We start from the raw sequence: 19,067 nt of genomic DNA on the forward strand, positions 1-19,067 counted from the left end.
TAAAATTGCTCCTTTACAAATCAGTTTTCATTGTCTTTAATATTAGCAAATTAATCTCTTCCTCCTTCCCCACCCTCCCCACCACTGGGCAATATTAACTAACAGGCACTTCCTCAGATAACTTCTCAAAAGGAGTGCTACTAAATACACTCAGAAATTAGTCTCAGATGCTCAGAGGGAACCTGGACCCACCTTCAAAGAACTATTTGGGAAGCCAGACAGACTGTAGGCCACCGTAGAGGGTCTACAGCTCATTATTTGAATTAAGCAAAACTAAACATCTAGAATTCAAAGCAAGCATGGTTTGCTTAAAATACTTCTTTTTTTTTTTTTTTTTTCTTTTTATGCTTGTATGTTGTATTAGTTTTGTATGCAAGAACAGTGGTGGGTTTCTTTGGGATTTGTTTTGCTCTTCTATGAAAAACCAATGCCTTGAGTACAGGCAGAGAACTAGTCAGCTCATCTTAGTTAGTTGTCCTGGAAACAAGCAACCTGCTAAGGACTACTGGAACCTTTTATTCAGAAAGTTGGAATTAATTGATTTTTAAGAACTTCTGCTTTTCTCTTTCATGCAAACCTGTCAAACCATTGGCCAATAAATCAAAACTACTTTGAACTGCATGCCTTTCCTGCCCTATATCTCTCTTTGACTGATAAAATACAATTACTGGGATCTGCTGATTGTTTTTGTTTGTTTGTTTGTTTGTTTTTTACTATTGCTGAATATTGGGACTTTGTTCTGTAAAAACAACACCTTCAGAAAGCTATTACAACACACATGCAACACATAAAATATGCTGCTGCATGTATATGTATGTAAAATGTATGATTTTGATCTGTTCTGTGATTTTATGATTGTTTGAAATAAAACATATCACATTTTGAAAAGCAAATAATCTTCAACTGGTAGGGAGATAGGAGAACATAGTCATCAGATAAGGTGTGTATTCTATGACAAGTTTACAGAGACCTTCAAAAAAAGTACAAAAAGAGCAAGAATAACAGGAAAAGCAAGACTGAGTAGCTCATGCTGAGCAAGAATTACATATGCAAAGTAAGAAAGTAAAGCAAATTAGTTAAGAATGTTATATGAAAAGTAGGCTGCTTCTTCTTTAGAGTATAATTTTTATCTGAAAAATACTTTGTAAAAAAATTATGACATTCTCCCCACAGACTGGTAACCAGTGCAGCATTAGAGACAGAAAAAAAAAAAAAAAACAAAAAAAAACACGAAAACAATAACGAAAACAATAAATTATAAAAATGTGTGCTTTCCACCCGTGTTCACATACCAAAAGCAGGATAAATGTAGGGAAATGATTTATATTTCTTGTTGTCATGCATCAGCAGAACCAATTAATATGTTACCACCACCAGAGCAAAACTGGAGAAAAGACAGGGCTTTACAAGTGGCAGTATGGGTCTAGTTCAAACACCATAGACTTACTGTGGTATAGCTGAAGGCTTTATTTGGCCCATAGTGTGCTCAGATGCTGACAGTTACATGGGAGAAGAAAAGAACCCAGTGTGAACTTCAAGTCCAGGCTGAGTTCACAGGGGCTGACAGGCAAGAAAAAAAATAAGCACCTTTTTCACTGCACACTGGAGGCATTTGATATGAAAATGATTTAGGGATGACAGGCACAGAACCCCACAGTGCCATTTTTAAGATCATTTTTTCAGTGTAGATCCGCACTTTAAACTGCTGCCAGATAATCAAAGGCTTTTGGAACATCAAATGATACTACAGCTACCTGATGCTATTACCTTTTTGCAGGAGACTATCAATTTATGTCACTGAAGAGTAGGAAAAGAAAACAAACAAAAGAAGAAAGATGAAAGGATGAGCCAATTGCTCTCTCTTTTCACACAGTGGCATGATCTAGGACAAACCATCAGCATGTGACTTCATAAAATAAGGTGAGGAGAGTCCAGAGACACCCTCACTGGCAAAGTATGGCTCACAAAATGCTTTGGGAAGCTCTCTTGAAAATGGTACGTGCATCTTGTACTGAAGTCAGTGTTGCATGCCTCAGCTTGGACACTTTCCCAAACATCTAACCTTGATCCATAACCTACTAAAAGCTTCTGCACTGGGAGACAACTCAATCAGAGAAGCAGTACTGGGAAAAGAGATGTATTAATCACTACCCATACAACTTTGAGCTGTCAGCATCGCACTGTTAGTCACCAGGGCTGTGCAGGGATCTTATATAGATAGCAGAACCTAGTGAAAAAAGGAGGAGCCTCTTTTGTACAGCTTATAGTACAGGCATTACCTAAGCCAGTTTAGCACAGGGGCCGGCACAAGGAAGAAATGAGTGAGAAATAGTGGGAAACCTCGGAGACTTGGTATCCACTGGCATCCTTTTTTAACATGAATTTAATATTTCATACAAGAATGCTTTATAACATCCATCAGATTTTAATATATGTACACATACATATCCTTAGCTCACTGTCGTATTTTTATCAGCATATAGTTCAACATAGAGCAACCCCATAAACTTGCACAGAGAGACTGCAAGTACTATTAGATAGATTGTGCAAACTTAGCATAATCCTTACAGATACTTACTATTTCTCATTACCACAGAATGGTTTGGGCTGAAAGGGACTTCAAGGATTGTGCAGCTCCAAACCCCTGCTGCATGCAGGGCCATCAACCTTCATATCTAAAACTAGACCAGGCTGCCAGGGTCCTTTCCAACCTGGCCCTGAACACCTCCAATGATGGGGCATCCACAATCTCTCTGGGCAGCCTGTTCCAGCACCTCACACCACTCTCTCTTTAAAGAACTTCCTCCTGACATCCAATCTAAGTATTCCCTCTTTCAACTTAAATCCATTTCCCCTTGTCCTGCCTTTATCTACCCTTGTAAAGAGTTCACTCTTCTCCTGTTTTTAGGTTCCCTTTGGGTACTGAAAGGTTGCAATGAGGTCACCCAGCAGCCTTCTCTTCTCCAGGCTGAACAAGCCCAGCTCCTTCAGCCTTTGTAGGAGAGGTGCTCCAGCCCTCTGATCATTTCTGTGGCCTTCCTCTGGACCCTCTCCACCAGCTCTGTCTTTCTTGTACAGGGGCCCCAGACCTGGACACGGTACACCAAATGAGGCCTCACAAGTGCAGTGTAGAGAGGCACAATCACTTCTCCATCCCTTCTGACCACCCCTCTTTTGATGGAGCCTAGGATACCATTTACTAACATTAAGTTTTTCATCCACCAGTACCCCCAGGTCCTTCTCTGCAGGGCTACTACCAAGGATTACTCCTTCCAGGCTGTATATATGCCTGGGATTCCTCCTGCTCAAGTGCAAAACCTTGCACTTTGCTGTGCTGAACCTCTTTAGATTCACCTGGGTCCACCTTTCAAGTCTGTTGAGGTCCATCTGAATGGCATCCCTTCCTTCTATCATGTCAACTGCATCTCCTAGCTTGGTGTCATCACCAAACTTGCTGAGGGTGCACTCTATCATCAGCATCACTGATAAAGATGCTAAAGAGCACACATCCCAATATAGTCCCCCAGGATATGCCACTCATTACCTGCCTCCACCTGAGCATAGAACCATTGAGCACCACCCTTTGTCTGCAGCCTTTCAACCATTTCCTTACCCACCAGTTGGTCCACCTATCAAATCTCTCCAATTTAGAGATAAGTATGCAGTGGGGGACCATGTCAAAGGCCTTGCAGGTCCAGATAAATGACATCAGTCACCTTCCCTTTGTCCACCAGTGCTGTCACTCAGTCATAGAAGGCCACCAGGCTGTTTAGGCATGACCTTCCCCTGGTGAAGCTATGCTGGCTGTCTTGGATCACACGCTCATTTCTCATGTGATCAAGCATGTCATCCAGGAGGATCTGCTCCACTATCTTCTCAGGCACAGAGGTAAGATTCACCAGCCTGTAGTTCCCTAGATCCTCCTGGATCCTTTTCTTCTGAATGTGAGTGATGTGACACTTTTTCCAGTCACCCAGGACCTCACCTGACAGCCACAACTTTTCAAATATGATGAAGTGTGTTATATAATATTATAAAAGTGTTAAGAGCTTTGATTTTTCCTGCCCCATTCTCAGTCACCAGATCACCGATCTACTCTAAGCTCTGCAGTGGGATCGATGTTGCTTAACGCAATGTTGCCTCAATACCGATGCAGGTTGTTGGCTAAACTGCAGTGTAGACCTCTGTCTTTCCACTACATACTCACATATTTGATTAAATTGATCATTTCTCTGATAATATCCTGCTTATCTTGCCATTTGAGGAGGGATTAACCTATTATTATCTTTGCCCTTCAAAAATGGACACTTTGAAGAAGAAAGAAAATGTGAGAACAAAGAAGAAAATGATGTGCAATCCAAATTTGAAAACTGTAACTATTCCCATTAACCTCATAATTTAGACTAATGTGTTTAGTTCCCCCATAAACAAAGCTGAATTAAAATACCATTAGGCTTGTTTGAACAAGTCTAACAACCCATGTGATCTACTTTTTAACTGTACATAATAGGAAACTAGAAAAGATTACAAAGATAATAAAGAGCTCCCTATAATATATCAAGGTATGTGATGACACAGGATGTGAAATTCAGATCTTCTACTGAGTCCACATTTAAGATGCAACTAGTTTGGGATCTGATTTCTCCTTTGTAGGGTGTGGAACAAAAAGAATCTGAACTAGGCTAACATAAAAAATAAAAGAAAATAAAATAAATATCTAAAGGAAGTTACCAGAAAAGTTCTTCTGACAATGGAAAAGCCCCCAGACAGAAAGGACAGAAGCTTTATTATTTGAGGCAGTCAGTCTGTTCAAGTCTGATACAAGAGCTATAATCATGCTGACAAGCATGGGCTACATGACCCAAAGCTTTTCTGTTAATTACATTCCATTTTTTCCCTTCCACAAACTAGTATATGTGCCCTGAAGTTTCAGACTGAGTGTTGCAGGTGAAGATAAAGACAACTTATAATGTAATCATAACAGCTTCTTCTAGACAGGAATTGCACCTTGGATACACATCAGCTTGCCACAGCTCTCACTCAACCATGGAATGAGCTGGGCCAAAGCATCATCCTTGGAACGTCCTTCACCACCTTCAAGCAACAAGGACAAACCCCTCCAGTGCCTCTCAGGACACAGGCCTGTGCTTCCCTCACACCAGTGAGACCAATATGACTCTATAAAGTACAAAAATAACCATAATTTTTAGCAAAAAAGGAAAGATGAATTTAAATTTTATAGTCTCAATTCAGTAGCACATAGACTCTGATTTTCTGCTTAGCCCTGTGATACGTTAGAGGTGCAAATACAAATAACTCTTCCCTTATTTCATCAATATACATATATTTTTAATGAGGATAATAAATGATCTTCATCTTTAGCTTAACATCAGTAGGTATTGAGCATTAAGAAAGTTTTCTCAGGAGAGCACTCAGAAAAATTATCTTCATATTGAAATTAAATTTCCTACAAAGACAACAAATAATTAGGATAGAACTGACCAGAAAGGAATGAAGTAAATTTTTTTCACGGGCCTGCTGTGGTTTTCGGGTTTTCGTATGGCAAATCACCCTGAAATCCAGAGAGCCAAACAGCAACATCACTATGATTTAAGAAAAGTAGTTCACCTTTCAAATACTACCAGCATTGACAAAGGAAAACAAGGGACACACAAGCACTTCCTGTTTTTCTATTGAAAAGTTCCATGAGATCACCAGCTTCTACTTAGTTCCAAGTCATAAATGAATAGGTAAAGTGATTTATTTTTTTGCCTCATCTGAAGGAAAATATTTCCTAACAAGACCAAAGACAAAAACCTGAAGGCTATATCTATGCTAGTAAAGGAAACATGCCAGGGCCCATTTTCTGGCCCTAAGAGCAGCTGGCAAAACACAGCCCTGTCTCTGCAATTAAGTTCGCTTAGCCTCCAAAACAAAGGTCATCCAAACTGCCACAGCAAACATGCTCTCTGGCTTGTTCTAAGCCCTTCACTGTACCTGGACACTGATTCAGAAAATGCTAACAATCCTGGGCAAAAACAGTGCCAGGGACCTTTCTAGCAAATGTCTGTGAATGGTGTAGTATTGTTAAATTCAGCAGCATAGGTGTAGCCTAAATCTCAGTTATCAGAAATAGATTTTAAATCTAGAGAAGTAGCAGCAAGGTAGGAAGTTACATTTGGAACTATCTTTAGAATGAGTGTGACTCATTATGAAAAAGAGAATCATTGTGAAAGTCACAGGAGGATTAAAAAAAATCCTGACATTAGAGGGCTGTTCAGATCAAGGATATCTGTGTCTGAGGCTGTGGTTAAGCTACCTACATATCTGAAATGCACTGTTGATGTTTGTCTTAGCTAGCAAGTATGAGGTACTCTCCCCCAATAACCACCGCTGTGAATATTAACAACAAGACATTATTTTTATGCTGTCAATTTGATTCAGTAAACAGATACAGAATTTGTTGTACCTGGAGAATTGCCTCTGAATATCTAGAAGCAGCATGAAACTGACCTTATATATCCTCTCACTTATGAATGAAACCACCACCAAGTCCTTATATCCTGATCTGCAAGATTACAGAGGTAGATAGAACCACATAGCATTAATACAGAGTTATTACGAACTGCCTCTGATTAGGTAGTTCAGCCTACATCCAAACATTTAATCAAATACTGAGCAAAAGATCAAAGGGAATAAAAGATTCACAGCTCTGAAAGAAAGGCTGAATTTCTTTCCTCTTTTCCCACTGTGATCCTCAAGTCCTTTTATATCTGTAGGAATTGCTGAAGACAGTTGCCAGCAATAAGAGTTCATTCTACACATGCTTCTGAGCTTCAAAAAGAAGCTCAAAGTTCAAAATCCACGCAGTCCTTAGAAATCTGTATATTCACTATACTCTTAAAGCTAAACCTACGCAAAGGGTAAAGTCCATTCTTCAGATATTCAAGAGAAAGCCAACTCAGAAATCCTAGAGTGAGCAGTGAAGCACAGCAACTACTAAGCAGAGCTTCAGACAGATTACCAAACTGCATTTAATCTCTCCTATATCCTATACTTCTCTCACTTCCAGAGCTGCAACTACATCTCTTCCTGCTTTTGCAGGTATCACAATCACGGGCATCAACCCTGAATCATCTGTTACTGCAAGAGGTTCTGCATGGGAAAAGGCCTGCAAGCCCACCTGCTTCTCCCCTATGGTCTGAGGAAGCACGCAGTGAGTTTAGTGTAATCTCTCAGAAAAGACTATAAATGTGAGCAAGAGCAAGCACCCTACCCAAGCCAGGTAAAAGTAAAACATGAGGTAAAAGTAGCATCTGGGTGATGACAAGCCCACAGGCAGAATTCTGTCTGAAGGATGGCCAAGTTTTCAATATTGTAGTAGTTAGAAAGTCTGGGAGAAGTTTTATGAAAGTTTTCATTCACTGTGATATCCGAATTAGGGGCATGTTGCCTTACATGCTTCTTCCTTTGTATCTACTTATGTTACAAATCCAAGGTCTGAAACCTCAACAGCTATTTGATGTGTCTGTATCAATTAACTGCTTCATTCTACTTCAGCTGTTTACCAAAATTCTGACCCTTGAACTTTATTTCTTTACCAATCTTATCTTTAATAGAACTCTAGGAGACTGATGTGTAGGTCAGTGTCACCAGAGCAACTGTACAAGGTAAACCCAATAATCCAGCCTGTTTTTACATATTTACATAGAGGGTAAAAGCAAATTCAAGAGATTAATCTACTTGATGTTAAAGGACATGGGAACATGCTGTCCTGATTTTTCTAGATGGAGTCCTACTTTCTCTAGCTATGTCCTTATTGTAAAATCCTAGAAGTGATATAGTAAACATTATTTGAAAGATAAATGAACAATTCATTTGAAGGCAATAGCTGTATGCTAAGCTAGACAGAATCTTCATAACAAAAGGTTGAACAGTTACTTATTGAAAAGTTACTGAGGTTAAACTAGGTACCTTTAAGCTTCCTTCTTCTTCTTGTTCTGAAATATTTCTGCCCCTAAGTATGTCAGCTCTCCTTCTGCTCCACAGACATTTAAATAATGTTGTTCCTGCTCCTGATCATAGCTGACATAAGCAGCAGAAAAACAGAAAATACTAGGACTGGTAAAATAGAGGAATAAGGCAGTATGGTGACTTCTTCCTGTTCTTGTTCCTATACAGACCTAACGTCTTTTCCTTTCCCATGTGCTGAAGGTTAAAATGAGAAAAGTCAACACCCATCAAAAAATAAATTAATAAAGTAATAAATAAAAATTCAAGAACATAGTGGAAGCTGTCTTTACCATTGTTTGAAATTCAGACAAAGTAAAGGTAGGAGAGTAAGGAGGCAAAACACTAAGGCAAAACTTAAATGTCAGTATAGATTATTAGTTAAAACTTGTGTTATTCTGTGCTCATTTCTCTGCAAAATAAATAAATAAATAGATAGATAAAAGTTCAGGCTTAATTCTAGAAACAAAAGCATAGATAGGGTATAAGTTGCAACTACTGTTTCCTTTGAGGAACTGGTATAAGCAATCTCTCTATGCTGATAAAGCTGCACCTACATTAGAACATTTTGTCTGTACAGTTACGACAAACCTTTCCCATCATGTGAAGCCTACTTCAGAAATCCAGCAGAGAAATACTTATTTGCCAGAGAAAGGACAGAAAAAAACACATTCATTTCCTGCATTTAAGAAATGTCAGCCTTTACTCCATGTACATAAGTTATCAATATTATTTATATATGTTAACACACACACTTTACCTTTCTACACACAGACACAATCTCAAAATTCAAGAATGATACAGTGCTCAGGCAAACAACCAGGGCCAGACTGTGCTGCTCAGACTTATACCTTCTACAATACACACTCCTTGTGAACTAGAATCTGATGACTTTATCAGTATCCCTAATTGGTGATGGACAAAAGTGTGGCTAAACTTAACTGGTCAGCAATGCTGAGACAAAGAAGCTGGCCGTGTTGGTGCTTATCTGCTCTGGGCATGAGACTTTAAGTTGGAGAGACTGCTGCGAAACGCTGTCCTTGTCACAAAATTTCATACTGGAATGTTCTTGTGCTTCATGATCAGCAAGACCAAAAATGACTGACAATTCCTAAACCAGGCAGCATGGAGGGATGTGACACTGTATCTAAATCAGAAACAAGCACTTATTTTTTTTAATTATGTAATTCCCTATACTTCCACCAACGTGTATTATCAAAACAGAAATAAAAATTTGCATAATCACTATCATTTATTTCCAAATAAGCATATAATATTAATGTGAATCATTATCATTATGTTGTTTTTTATTATTTCCTACTGAAATTCCTCACATCTAGTAATATCTCTTTCTAATTGCTACCAGAAGCAGTGCTTCTTTTCATGATCCACTTTCTCAGTTCTCCATTTTTCTCACTACATAAGAAAATGTCTCCCAGCCCCCAAACTCACAAACTATTTCCTTAAAAATTGTCCTGAATTTTATAGTTAGAATGATACGGTGTAACAGCATATAAAATGGAATTGGAGACCGACAGCATAAAAAATGACAGATTTATTCCATTATCCAAAACTAAGAGATTTCGTGTGGAGTTCTATTCTTCTAACTTAACATTTAATTTCCATTTTATTTCTGTTGTATTCTGATGTTGGAAAGACACAGAAGATCAGAGAGCTGAAATAAAGCAAGAATCTGTCTTAATGGTATGCTCAGTGTTTTTGGAAACAGAAAGTCCCGAGAATTCATTTTTGCAGCCAGCTTAGGTGGTTGGAAAACACTGTCTTATCCTTCAGCTTTTTTTTTTTTTTTCCAAGCTGTATTTTCAATGCTTTTGATATTCACATATACCAAAATAGGTCCCTGCGTGTTTAACTAGATCCCTAATCAACTCACATGAGGCATTTTACATCACTGCATGGCAATGCAGTATTCACAATAGCTTTTGCCTTTCCAGGCACATAGTCCTTCTATACTTCGACAATGAAGATTAATGCAAGTATAAAACTGAGTGCTCTGTTCTACCAGCTTAACATACAATAAATTGCTGGGTTTTAATCCCACAAACTTTTATAAATCTAAGAAAATTGGTTTCCTTGAATTATATTAAAAACTCAGCAATCTCCCTTAGAAACTTTCTCCTCTGGTATTTCAGAACCAAGCTGTTACTCATACAGTAACATATGCTCTTCATTGTTGTTAGAGGTAAGGAGATGGTTATTTAGCATTGCCTTTCGCAGCAATTGGATGCCACTCATACAGTATCATTTGCAATAATATCCACCTTTATGATCTGCTGTCCTCAGAAAGAATTATTTTGAATCTTGATAGTCTTAAAGAAAAAATTCACCAGCACATACTGTCATTGTGCTAACCCAGCTCATTTCTGCTGGGTGGCTATGGATCACACACTCCGAGGAAGCCAACAGCACTGAAAACCTTTGGGGCACTCCACTACACTGCCAGTGAGCCCCAAAGCCTGCCCTGCTGGCTGCAGCTGAGACGCCCTGCCAGCACCAACTTGTCTTCACTCAAGCTCCTGGCTTGACAGAGTACCACTTCTGGAGAGTGAAATAAAAGCCACACAAACCAAGTAACTAGAGAGAAAGTTGTCAAATCTGAATGAATCCTGTTACAACATCTATCAAGGATTATAAGTGCCACAGTGAAGAAGTACAAGCCTTCCCACTAAGACGTCTCAATCACTGCTGTCCTACTTCCTTACCCATTGTGCTGTCCTAGTATTTTAGTTTTACAATTATAAAGTCTAGCCTCATTAACCACATCCCACCTATCAAATCATTTTATGTTCCTAGTATAGTATTTGATCGTCCTAGTTCTATTGTCCTGAGTCATATAGCTTACCTTTCTCCATTAAATTTACTGTTTTTACCCTAGTTCCTTGGCTTTATCTTCTATTATGTCACTCTGCTTAAGCACTGCATATGCATTTGCACTGACCTCTGTAGAGTAACTTGCATACATAGAATATTTAAGTGAGAAAAAATTCAAGGACAAGTAGAGTTTACATAAAGTTACTCTACAGATTCAGTCATTTTTGCTGAGATCACTAAGTAGTTATTCATACTTTACAGCAACAATCTACATAGCGAACAAAACACAAAGGAAGACATGTTCTTTGCCCTGGAATTTATTTTAAAATATTAACATTAACAGTGGAGCTAGAATATACTAAGGTTATAATATAATGACATACAGCAAAACATTTACACTCAAATTAGATGGTTTATTAGTTGCCTCTTACCTACTTGTGCCACCCATATGTCATTATTCAAATTTTCTTTATTAATTTCTAGATTATTAGAATGATTGTTTTCCTAGAAATATGTAAAATGTTTCCATACTACAATAAAATTGTCTATTTTAATATTGTTATCTAAACAAAGTTATTGTGGTACAGATTACCTGATCAGGAGCAAGTAGAAGGTTAAGATTTTTTCTTCAGAAAACTGGACAAAGTCACAAGCCCTTGTCCAAATAGGGGACTTGAATAACCCCAGTATCAGCTGGAAGGACTTAACAGCGGGGCACAAGCAATCCAGAAGTTTTCTAGAGCGTTTCAACAACAACTTCCTAACACAGAAGAGGAGAGCTGGGATTGTTCAGCCTGGAGAAGAGAAGGCTCTGAGGAACTTATTAATCGGGTTGTCACAATTTTGCTGTTTGTTATTGGAATTCCACATCATAACATGCAGTGTGCTGGGAAATAAAGAGTTAATGCTGCAGCTCCAGACTCAGAAGTGAAGACTGCTTTTTCATTTCCGTCTTCTGAGGAGAAAGATAAAACTGACTGGAAGTCACTAGACTGTCTCTTTGCTCACTGGTGGATCAGAGTAAGAACTTCAGTCTTCAGAAACTGCATTTTCACTACTATAATTAGTGAACTCTATTTGTTTTCCTCTTTAGAGCATTGCTGCAATTTTTTTTGGTAGTTTTTTTTCCCTTCCCCTTTCGCTCCCTTTCTCCCTTCCCCCTTATGAGCTGATGAGCTTGTGGGCCTGCCACAGACACAGATCTAGAGATAAAACCACAACACGTGCATAAGTACCTGATGACAGAGAGTAAAGAAAGCACAACCAGACAGACTCTTCTCAGTGTTGCCAAGGAAAGAGACAATGAGCACACACCGAAGTACAAGAAAGTACATTTAAACATAAGAAAAGTGAAAATCAGTGCTAAATAAAAAATGGAACAGTTTAAACAGAAAAGTTTTAGAGTTACCGTTCTTGGAAATATTCAAAATCTTCCCTGACACAGCCTGGACCTGCTCTGGGAGACCATGCCTTGAGCGGTAATTTGGAACTAAGCAGTCTCCAGAGGAGCCTTCCAAACTTGGCCTTTGTTTTGTTTCTTTTTTCTTCTATCTTTATTCGAATGCTCAATGAGCAGGATCCAATCACCCAGCCTTAGGCATCCTATTTGCACTTCTTTTGGTTCTCCCGATTTAAAGGTCAAAGTTCCCTCCCTAATCAATAGAAAGTGGCTAATGTCTTCAGTGACAAATTTTTATCTGTCTAAGCAGTAGGGGCATTTAAGTTGAAGCACAAGGCTGTTAGCTGAATTAGACTGGAATTTATCCATTGATTTTTCTGCTGACCAAAGTCCAGAAATCCAAATACACTTTTCAGTGGAGGAAATCTGACCAAAGTTCAAGTGTTGCACTTACCAGAGAGTTATTATTCAAATAACTGGAGCTAGGCAAAGGTCATATCCATGGCTGAGTTTATTGCATCTTACTGCCACTCAGCTGATGCACTTACCCTGAAGTAAATTGTCTATCTAGCTGAATCAGTTCCAAGTGTGGGGGTTACATGATGCAGATGAGCCCATTTAATATTTGCTGTGATCAAAAAGGAACCCCATGTACGTATGCAAATGCACATTCTGAATGTCATCTTTCTTACACACACAATTCTACCTCTAAAGCACAAACAGTAACCAATGCCTAACACAGAAGTAAAATAAATAAATAAATAAATCCTGTTCCACTAGATTGATTTTCTACTATTTGTGCAAGTTTGCACTGGCTTGGAGCAAAATCAGAGGAAACACAGAGCCAGCACAACAGAGAGGTCAAGACTGCAAGATGAAGAGTGAAAGCGAGGAAAATGGGACAGAATGGGAGAGTGGAACTGCCTTCGAGGTATACCCGAATCTCTAGACTGGCTTAAGCTTGTCACATAGCTTTAACCCTTAGCAATAAACAATCATAATTCATAGCACACCCAAGGTGAGAAATTTTTTGTCATGGACAAGAGAGCCATGGTCTTCTATTTGGCCTGAGTGGGACCAAACCAGGGAGGTCTTTTATGATATATACAAATGGATTGGCTTGATGTACCACAAGAGAGAGACACAAAGCAGGGGAAGAAGTTGTGCTGATTACTGTGCTTCACTGGGGGCTTACACTCATTGTTAACCTTCAGACATAGTTCCACAGAATCAAAATAACTGCTGAGAACAGCATGCTGCACCAGACAGTACATAGCACTGATTTGTACCACCCAGGCTCCATTGTAGTTTAAAAAAATAATTTATTATCAGTCATAATACATTAAAAAGTGTTGAAGTTAAATATATATATATATTAGTATATATATAATATATATATTATATATATATTATTTTAAGTAATATATAACATGTAATACTAAAAAATAAGACTGCTAAAAGTAGCACCTATTCATTTAATTCTACACAAACATTTAAGACCCAAATTCTCAAGGCTGAATCACTCACGTTAAAGAGACAGAAATGCAAAATTTAAAAGGCCATTTTTGTTTAACTGCCCTGCATAGACATCACAGCCTGTCTATCCATTTTTGTTTACAACGTGGCCTAGGAAGAAGCTGTCAGAACCCAGTTTTCTCTTGGTATCAAACTGTTGTTCTAAACACACGATGTTCCTCAAACTTTTCTATTTGTGTTGTGATGAAATGCACAGTAATGCTGTTGAATATATATATATTTTTAAATAACAACTTTAACTAATTTCACTCTAGTGAAATAATCATTGTCTTCCAATTATGCATTGGGTAAAATGTTTGGAAAATCTAAACTCTAAAACTAAAGTTTTAGTATTAACAAGTAAAGCAACTTTCCTGAGAATGTCACTGCAAAGCTAACAGCAATTTAATGAGAGGTTTTCTTGGAACTGCATTTGCAAAAAAAGCACTGAGGAAGGAAGTAGTTTCCTAGACCATAAGTAAGTTTTATTTAACTATTTGAATGTCTCAATGTGATTTTGCCCCATGCTAGTTACTACTCATATAGCTAGCAGACAGGCATAGCAAAGGGGATGGTGCATGCTTAGAAATAGACTGCATAGGTATACTATATAACTAACCTATTTTTGGGAGGAAATGAGGCCAGATACGGAGAGAAAAAACACACTTGAGGGACAGAAAATATCCCTTAGCTTTTACTGAGAAAACAGACAAAAGTAAATAAATGATGGTAGGTTCAAAAGGCATTATCTGCATCATGAACACTAAAGTAGTAACAAAACTTCTGATATCTCTCTTGACTCTTCAACTACTAGTAATCATGTGCTGCTATACAAATGAGACTAGAATTTTAAAAATACATTCATGATTCCAATTCATGATTTCCTTTTGAAATCTGTGTTTCAGTTTTCTATACTGTAAACCTAGCTACTTTCATTATAGCCTTAGCAGGCCACTGAGTTCCTGTGTTTCACAAGTTCAAGGCAGTTCTCACAGGGGCAATCAGGTTTCTCAGAGCTTTGGTTTTTCATGGAAACTTCATTTTGCATTCAAGAGAAATACTTTCTAGCAGAATTAATTGTAGCAGGGCAAGGGAATGTGATTTCAAACTAGAAGAGGGGCAATATGGATTGGATGTAAAAAAAAAAAAACAAAAACAAAAAAAAAAACGTTTTTTTATTGAAGGAAAAAGTAAGAAAGCACTGGAAAAGGTTGCCTGGTGATGCAGTGGATATCTCTCCTCAGAGATACTCAAGGTCAGGCTGGACCAGGCTCTGAGCGAGCAACCTGACCTAGCTGTAGGTGTCCCTTTTCATTGCAGGAGAGTTGGACTAGATGACCTTTAAAAGTTCCTTCCAACTCAAATGATTCCTTTAAAAATGCTTTAGTATTCATGTCTGTGAAGAGCACAGAAATAACACAGCATGCTGCTCTCAAAAACAGGCAAAAAAGAAAGGGCTTCATGCAACAAAGAACAAATACCTCATAAGGTTATACTTGGAAGGGCTCATAATTTAGGGAGAATATTTATTCATAATGAAGCTATGACAAGTATGTTTTGATAACCAAAAAACTAATAGAATAAATATAGTGAATAAACAGAAGTCTTAAAATTATTTAATCACTGCAACAAACATGGTGAACTAATTCACTTAGCCATAAACAAGTACAGCTTCTAAAGGAGAGATGCATAGGGAAAAAGAGAAGTGGATGTTACCTTGCTTGTGAAATCGAGGTTGGGTGGAAGCATATACAAAATGACAGATGAGCAGAACTGTCCAGCCAATTAAGGATAGCAAACTTAAATGAAGCAAAGTTTAAGAAATTCTGAGAGCTAATAGCAAATCACATAGAAGCTGTAAGTCAGGTGGAATTGATACAAGTGAGTTTGAAAGAAGAGCCTATCCAGATAAAAAGAAAAAACTGCAAAGATCAAAGTCCAAAAGGAGATATCACTAGCAAGAGAAAACAAGCAGATTGAGATGGAAGCCCAGGTGAATGTTTCCTGCCGTGCTAAAAACAGCAACTTGTAATTCAGTGTTACCAAGAAAATAAAAACACCATCTTATGTCAAGCAGTTAATATAATTAGCATCAGTGAAAAAGGAGTAAGACATCAGATGGATGCAGCAGATACTTTGATAAATTAGCTGTTTTCACATCAGTTGTGCCTAATGAATCTCACTCTTATGTGAAGTAGTAACTGAGCAACCACAGAAGCATTAGCTGTTGTCATTGAGATATCATGGAGAATGGATAGTCCAAAAAATAAGGCAAATGAGGCACTTTAAAAAAAAAAACAAACAAAAAAACAAACAAAAAAAAACCCACAGCTTTTCCTTGGTAGGGGGAAAGGGGGAGGGAAGGAAATAAGCAGCTTATAAACCCCTAGAAAATAAAAGCATGATAAATAGCAGTCAAGAACAAGGTAAGCTGATCTGCTCCCTTACCATGACAGAATAATGGTCTTCATAGGCAAGCAGAAGCAATAGCTTTGAAATACCTAGATTTCAGTGTGGTTTATGACATTGTCTCAGCTGATTCTTTTAAGAAAGCGTGAATTAGATTGTACATCCAATGGACTCCCTAGAGGTCTGCCCTCAGTCTTGAACAACTTAATGTTTGCGCTGATGATTTGGATGAAACAACTCATACTGGACGTGCAGCAGGAAGGGTCACACACATACCAGAGGAAAGGATTAGGATTCTAAAGCCTTTTACTAAATATGACAAATGTCAGCAAGAAAAAAGAGGCATAGCAGTCTGGACCTTTTAAGGTCACTTCATCCTTGCCACCTATGACACCTCTACAACAAATGAAACCCTCTAGTATAGCATAACATTGCAGCACAGCTCTTCCCACACCAGTGATTTTCTGCTTTTTTGAGGGTGTCCCACTCCAGTTTATAGGAGGGATAAGAGATTATTTGGTATATGTATACCCAGCATGAGAATAAGAAACAACAGTTCAAATGTTGAGCCAACCAATTTATTACAAATCTTAATCGGGGAGATGGGGAAGGATAGGACAGATAATTGACCAGGACTTGCTTGGACTTGTTCGTCTGTGTCCTGCAGCAAGCTTTGAGTCAATGGTATAGAGTAATATCTTACAGAGGGTAGTAGTTAGGCCTAGGTGCTGTCTTTCTATAAGTACCCATAGAGGAAAGATCTTCTGTGACTTCTCACTTTGGGCACTGGTCCTAGAAAGAAAATCCATTCAAATACTGAACATGTGTTATGGTGCTTTGACACTTAAAAAATGAGAGAGAGAACTGTATATCCTGATTTCTCCAAAAACATTGTTTTCCTATGTTTTCCACACAGGATTTGGGAAAGAGGAGGAACAAAGAGCAGTATGATATCCACTCCATAACATCAATGGAATACTTGCACAAAGTAGTTAAAGCAAAAGTGAAGACAGGACTTGTCCTGTGGACAAACTTCATTTCCATCCCCCAAAGAAAAGGGCAAAATAAATTCAAAATTCAATTCAGCAAAAGTGGCAAAACAAGTTGGGTGAATAAAAGATTTTTTTAATCCTAGACAAAAGAGGTCACAGCAGTTTTTCCAGAGAACAGCAAACAGAGGCTTTTCTCTTTCTGTGATTGCTCCACCCTCTGATTTACAAAGACTTCTCCATGGGGCCTACGTACCTTTGAGGCAAGCAACAGCTCTTCCCAATTTAGTATTATCTGCAAACTTACTTAGTATGCATTTGAGTCCTGTATCCAGATCATTTATAAAAACACTGAAGAGAACTGGCCCTAAAACGGAGCCCTGTGGAATCCCACTATTGACCAGTCACAAACCTGATGTGGTTCCAATTACTAAAAACCTTTGAGAGCCACCTGTAAGCCAGCTGTTTCCCATCACATTATGGTTTTCTCTAGCTATGCACTGGACATTTTGTCCAGAAAGGTACTGTGAGAAACACTATCAAAAACTTTACTGATATCCAAAATATTACATTAACTTGTACTGTAATAGCTTCGCACCCTTCCCTTTGCTCTGAAGGAGCATTTCATCCCACTTTCAGAACAGCCTCATTTCACAAAATAGACAGTTGGGTTTGAGTCAAATATCATTTCTGTTTAAAAAAAAAATAATAATACAAGCTATCTGTTTAATGTATCTCCTAATGCTGCCGAGATCTTCATTATACGAAATGAAACAAGCAGAAAGAATACAAAGTCATCAAGGAGAAAATGAAAATGCTTTAAAATTATTACTGAAGAAAATCCCTGTTAAAATAATACTTCCGGCACTGCTGTTTAACAAAGTTACATCAGTAGTAACTGAAGCAACAGGCATCAGAGTAGAGCTAATATTAAAATAAGTGCCTTACATTTATTTTAGATATAGAAATTAGAATAACTTCCATTGTTGCATTCTGGAATCTTGCACATTAATCTAGCTACAATGCAGCAAGAGTTCACACTGCAGTAATAGAATATTGATTGTACAATGTTCAGAGACAAAGAACTCATGTTGCTGAACTTTATACACATGCATGTTGTTACAGTAAGAAATTCTCATCGATATTCCTTGCCAAATATACCCAACCACCACTGTGCCTGCTGGTTATTTAATTATAAGATATAGAATTTTTCTGGGACACAGTCAATTTTGCATTATACTCAAATGTCAGCAATGGAAATGATCTTGAGAAAAGAAAAAGATTAAATGTTCAAACTCAGGAACATGTTATGTTCATTTAGTTCCAGTACTTTGCTAGTCTATTACTGCATAGGAGTATATTTCAGAGTTGTCAAGAACTTCCGCAAAGATAAGTAATGTCCCTATAGTGCAGATTTCACACCAATTCCAAACAGACTGCGTTTTTGCAGGTCTTTTTTGGTTTGAAGACTACCGTTGAGCAAAGAATAAGGAACCTGCAGTAGTCACCGTGTAGGCATTATTCCTCAGAGCAGCCTCCTGATACATTTCTTCAAAATGAATCAAGCATAATGCAGAAGTAACTTGGGGCTGACACTGCTTGCTTCATGCTCCTTACTCCTACTTCTCCTTCTTAAGCCAAGCCACATATCCCATCCCACAGCTTCTGGCAGCTCCATAATTCACAGCTGCTCAGCTCCTTGCTTCTGTTTCATAGCTGAATTTAATCAGCTTCAAGAAGAATCTCTTAACATCTCTATGGGATTCCATTACATGACCATGAATATAATGCCACTTTTACTTTTCATGAAATTTAAGGCAATTCCTATGTAGTGGTTGTTACATATAAATACATGCATGGTCAAGTTTTGATTTGAGATTTTGTTTCATTGTGTGTTGGTGTGGAAGAGATTA

The 19,067-nt window shown here is 38.1% G+C and overlaps 1 long non-coding RNA gene across 2 annotated transcripts in view; it reads right to left on the bottom strand.

Moving 5' to 3' along the window:
* Window positions 1-15,622, bottom strand: part of LOC116653222 — an 88,326-nt gene extending 72,704 nt beyond the window's left edge. For both annotated transcript variants that reach the window (XR_004306738.1, XR_004306739.1), the window contains exon 1: window positions 15,473-15,622. This is a non-coding gene — a long non-coding RNA (uncharacterized LOC116653222). The remainder of the gene's footprint in view (window positions 1-15,472) is intronic.
* Window positions 15,623-19,067: the final 3,445 nt, after the last annotated feature.

The sequence above is a fragment of the Coturnix japonica genome, chromosome 3 (genome assembly GCF_001577835.2).
Source record: "Coturnix japonica isolate 7356 chromosome 3, Coturnix japonica 2.1, whole genome shotgun sequence".
Taxonomy (NCBI): domain Eukaryota; kingdom Metazoa; phylum Chordata; class Aves; order Galliformes; family Phasianidae; genus Coturnix; species Coturnix japonica.